Below are 5,000 nucleotides of genomic sequence, written 5' to 3'. Positions count from 1 at the left end.
TTGAGACGTGACAATCTCAACTTTTATTTTTTGTAAATGTACAACGAATCACCTCATCTGTTTGCGCTGAAAAAATGTGATTGGTTTCATTCCGAATCGCATACTCTTTCTTTTCTCTATTCTACATACTACATCCAACGATAAAAATAATCTAGTTAGGATGCAGTAGGCATACTATTGGGACATACTTTTTCTCTCTTATTTCATCATAACATTGCGCCTTGATCTTGCCTCTTGCTTTTATATCCGTCACATCCCCGTTTGTTTTCATATGGAGGCTTCGTCGATGTGACGTCACTTCACGTGCGCACTGGATTGTGGGTCAGAATCGCCCAAATAGGATGCACTTTTCAACACTAACAATCTTGGCCGCATGAAGTAGGACATCCGGGTACTTCTAACCATCCTAAATCTGGCCACAAGAATCGGGACATCCTAAATCTTTTTTCTACATACTATATAGTAGAAAGTATGAGATTCGGAACGCAACCATTGTTTTTTCCCAGCCTAGCCTCTGTAAACTGGCATGTTGCCTAAACAAAGGGCGGCCACTGTATCTTTTATAGCAACATGACTGAGGGAAGAAAAACCTCATTCATTATATTATAATAGTGATTTTATAATGATAGAACGCCGGCTCCGTATGGGTGAAGTATTCCTTTAAGAAGAGGTCTGTTTTTAATTTTATATTGTTTGTATGTTTCTAGCTGTAACTAATTCACTCAGGACCATTTTAGATTTTAACTTTACTGTATTTTTTCTTTTTTTTTTTGTAAATTTTTTAATTATTTTATTTAAATGTTGTATTTTTATCCATGTTTTAAATTTGTTCCTTTTTTTTTTTTTTTTTTTTTTGTATTTGTATTCTTTATTTGATTTTAACCCTGTGAAGCACCTTGAGTGGCCCTGTGCCTGAAATGTGCTTTATAAATAAAATTGCCTTGCCTTGCCTATTATATAGTAGATGGCTGGAACTTTGTAAATGTATTTTATAATAGAACATTTTTATATTGTTACATTTTTGGCATTTAGTAAATTATAATGACACTTGATTTCATGATCATCCATTTGGAGATTGTTGCATTGTGTGTGTGTGTGTGTGTGTGTGTGTGTGTGTGTGTGTATGACTGACCCTGAGGTGCTGGAATAGCCTCTGTGTGTGTGTGTGTCTCTCTCTGTGTGTGTGTCTCTCTCTGTGTGTGTGTGTGTGTGTGTGTGTGTGTGTGTGTGTGTGTGTGTGTGTGTGTCTCTCTCTGTGTGTGTGTCTGCTCACGTGTGTGTGTGTGTGTGTGTGTGTGTGTGTGTGTGTGTGTGTAAGTGTAAGTGCCTGTTAGTGTGTGCGTTTGCGTGTCTCTCTGGGCGCGCGCGTGTGTGTGCGTGTGTGTGTGTGTGTGTGTGTGTGTGTGTGTGTGTGTGTGTGTGTGTGTGTGTGTAGTAAGGCAGCGAATGTTATTGGTTCCTGCATTTTTGTGTATATGTTTAAAAACTGACTCACAGTATTTCTTGTAACATTGCTGTAATGTGCTGTAATCATTTGTAGTACGTAGAGTTATAAATGCAATTGTGCTTTTATATGTGATTTCTTGTGAGGAACTTGTAAACCTAATAAAGTCAGTCAGTAAATTCCAAACTGGTGTAAACATCCACACTGTATCAAGTAAGGATTTTATTTTAATGGGTATTTTACTGATGTTCAGGGGATATTTAAATTACGATTTTCAGATATTCTACATATAATTTTTCCGATTTTTTTTGCTTTTTTTTTTTTAGCATTTTTAACTGACAATTCTGGGATATTCTAAAAATATTTTTATATATTCAAGAAAGTATTTTTTTATATATTTTACTTTTCCATATCAAATATTTTTAAAATAAATACCAGTTATTATTTACTTTTTTTTCTTTAATTTTTTTGAAGTTATTTTACCTATATTTGCAATTTTTTTTATATTTTACTGATATTTTTTGCTGATATTTTTCTGATGTTTAAATAATATTTAATTAATAATCCACGTATTTTTCATAAATTTATTTAAATTATTTTAGATTATTAAATTACATTTTTAGTATATTTCGCCCAAAAGAAAAATCTAAAATAGCGGAACCTTTTTAACCGGTAGTTTTGTTCCTCGCCGAATTGCATTCTGGGATTTTGAGTCATCAGCAGCAGCAACAGTCAGCCGGTAGTCTCGGGAGAGTCTTCAACCTCCAGCTCCCAGCTTTCAGCCCCAGTTTTCTGCTTCACTTTCCCCGCCCTGCAGTGCACCTTGGGCGGATCCAACCCCTATCAGACACCGCTGACTTCATCCAGAACCATGGCCATCTGCTGGAAACATCTCACGGTAATTTTTAACTGTTTATTAACGGTCAACGGTTATCAACGGACACCTGCTGTCAAACCCGAAGCTAAAGCTAAAGCTACTGGGCTAAGATTGCTTGTTGTGGTCGTTAGCTTTTAGCTAGCTAGCTGCGTAGTTAGCTTCTCACCTAGCTTCTCAAATGCTCAGGTGTTGCTTAGCTTAACTGGCCTTAATATATCTTGACAGCACTAGCAATTTGTTGTTTGTAAAGACAATATAAGCGGAAACAACATGCTAATTACCGGCTAACGTCTTCTCATAGCAACTCGGCTAATTTAACTGTTTGCTTTTTTCTAGACAGGAAGCTAAGCTAATGTCGCTATAGCTGCCGTTAGTACACACCCCATGTCAGCGAAGTGTCTACTCTGGGCCTTGTAGTCTAATAAAGTGGCTGTTAAATTAATGCTTAACCTAGCTGTTAGCTTGTTATCAGATTAGTTTTAGTAGTGTAGTCGTTTTACTGACCATCAGACACACGCTAACTGATTTTCGCCACGGTAGCTTCACTTAGCTTGACTCAAATAAAGCTGTATTGAAGACACAGGTCCATAAAACACATCAGACAGTATGAAAAAGGAGATATTACAATACATAAACATTTCATATTAGCCTAAAGGATATACAAGGCTATTGCACCAATGCTGTCTTAGCCTAGAAGTGTATCTATAGCAGCTTTTTAGGGCTTCGTTCAATTGTGTATCTCTGACGTGTCCAGGCGACACTTACAACTAAACATCAGTTGTCTTTCAGGAATACTTCACCCATACGGAACCGGCGTTCTATCATTATAAAATCACTATTATAATATAATGAATGAGGTTTGTCTTCCCTCCGTCTTCCCTCGGTATTCCCTTGGTCCAGCTGTCCTGTTAATCCTAACCATAAATTTTGAAAATGTAGGGTTAGACAGTGAGACCATAAAACACTCTTTCTGCCTTTTCCCAGGCTAGGATGAACCGGTACATAGGATCTCAAAGTTCAATACACCTTCATATTCCCACCGGTGAAGTAGGTCTTTAAAGAGGGCCTAACAGGTTTGCACTGTAGTGTACACAAACATTAGACTGTCACTATCCCAACTAGGGACACAAAGCAGCAACCCCATTGCATCATTGTGTGCTACCTTGAGCCTCTGCATACTCTCTCAAACTCCTATGTTGGATAAGGCTAAGTGGTGTAATACATGTGACGGTTACATTTTTTTAGGGTTTCTTAGGCTGCAGTGTTTTGAGCTCTGTGGGCCACCATACCAATGTCTGCTAAGAGAATTTCAGTCAGTTCAGCAAACAGACTGCTTAAAAACAAGACAGATGGAGCCACAACTCAGAGTATATAATTTCCTTGGGAACGAGAAGATAGAGAGATGAGCAAAAAATATATATATTGTAATAATATAATTATTGTTATTATTATTTAAGATAATTTTTTGGCATTTTCAAGCTTTATTAGATAGTACAGAGTTGAAATGGGGAGAGAGAGAGAGAGAGAGAGAGAGAGAGAGAGAGAGAGAGAGAGAGAGAGAGAGAGAGACGGGAGGGGAGGGGGGGGTGACCTGCAGTAAAGGTCCAGGGGTCGGATTTGAACCCGCGACCACTGTGACACAGCCTGAGTCTGTATGGTATGCGCTCTACCCACTACGCCACCGGAGCAAACATTAATTTCATTTTTAACTCAGAAATATTCCTTCCTTTGTCTGTTAACTGGTCTGTCTGGCCCTGCAGGTCTGTTGCTCGCTACCTGCTCTCAAGGTATTCAGAGAGATAGATAGAGAGGGAGAAAGAAAGGGAGAGAGAGAAAGGGAGAGATATAGATAGAAAGAAAGAAAGAAAGAGAGGGATAGAGACAGACAGACACAGAGAGAGAGAGAGAAAGAAAGAGACAGAGGGAGATAGAAAGAGAGAGAGAGAGAGAGAGAGAGAGAGAGGGAGGAAGAAAGAGGGAGAGAGAGAGAGAGAGAGATAAGGCCAACAAAGCAGGTACACGTTTCACACTCCGCCCACTGCAAACAGGCTTTACCTCTCTCACTTCACAAAATCAAGGTCGCAACAAAACTGGCTTGTGCCTCTCGTTTGGGCATAACTTTTATAACAGAAACTTATGGCAGGGTCCAGTAAGAAGTCGTATACATAAAAATCTGAACAAATTTTAGTCCTTATAGAGTGAAAATGTCTTGAATATGATTTTGACAGGTCTTAAAAATGTAAAGATGCAACAAGGAACTTTCAGTGTGTGTTAATTCTAGCGCGCTCCTTTGGACAAAAGCGTCAGTGTTTATACTACTCCAGCTGTTGTTCCTGGGTGAGCGTATACCCATGACAAAGGCATTAAGAAAAACTATATAAAAATAGCATTCTTTACACTGATGGTCACATTTTGCTTTTTGATCATCAGAGGAAAAGTGCGACGGTTTCAGAAATATATAAAAGTTCCTCGTAGCACCTTTTAAATCAGAATTTGTTGTAGACTAAAGTGAGTTGTCCTATTTCACTGTGTTTAAACCCAGCACTGCTTTCTCAGTCTCCCTCCATTACTGTCAGTTTGAGGTCAAGCTGTCTGTTTTTATTGCTTCTTTATTCACTTTCAGACCACACACACAAAGCTAATTGGTGCTAACTGGAGCGTAACCCAGAGCTGCTTTAT

At 38.4% G+C, this 5,000-nt stretch overlaps 2 protein-coding genes across 2 annotated transcripts in view; both read left to right on the top strand.

The window, feature by feature from the left end:
* The window catches only part of LOC307252012 (galectin-related protein-like), a 5,609-nt gene extending 4,895 nt beyond the window's left edge, over window positions 1–714 (top strand). The window contains exon 5 of the mRNA XM_080029541.1: window positions 1–714. This exon is cut by the window's left edge and continues 441 nt beyond it. The gene's annotated coding sequence lies outside the window, so the exon portion shown is untranslated.
* Window positions 715–2,214: 1,500 nt separating this feature from the next.
* The window catches only part of aftpha (aftiphilin a), a 22,348-nt gene continuing 19,562 nt past the window's right edge, over window positions 2,215–5,000 (top strand). The window contains exon 1 of the mRNA XM_080029843.1: window positions 2,215–2,342. The gene's annotated coding sequence lies outside the window, so the exon portion shown is untranslated. The remainder of the gene's footprint in view (window positions 2,343–5,000) is intronic.

The sequence above is a fragment of the Ammodytes marinus genome (genome assembly GCF_949987685.1).
Source record: "Ammodytes marinus genome assembly, chromosome: 6".
Taxonomy (NCBI): Eukaryota; Metazoa; Chordata; class Actinopteri; order Uranoscopiformes; family Ammodytidae; genus Ammodytes; species Ammodytes marinus.
Note: the sequence above shows the minus strand (reverse complement) of the source record. Positions and strands in the feature narration are given on the sequence as shown.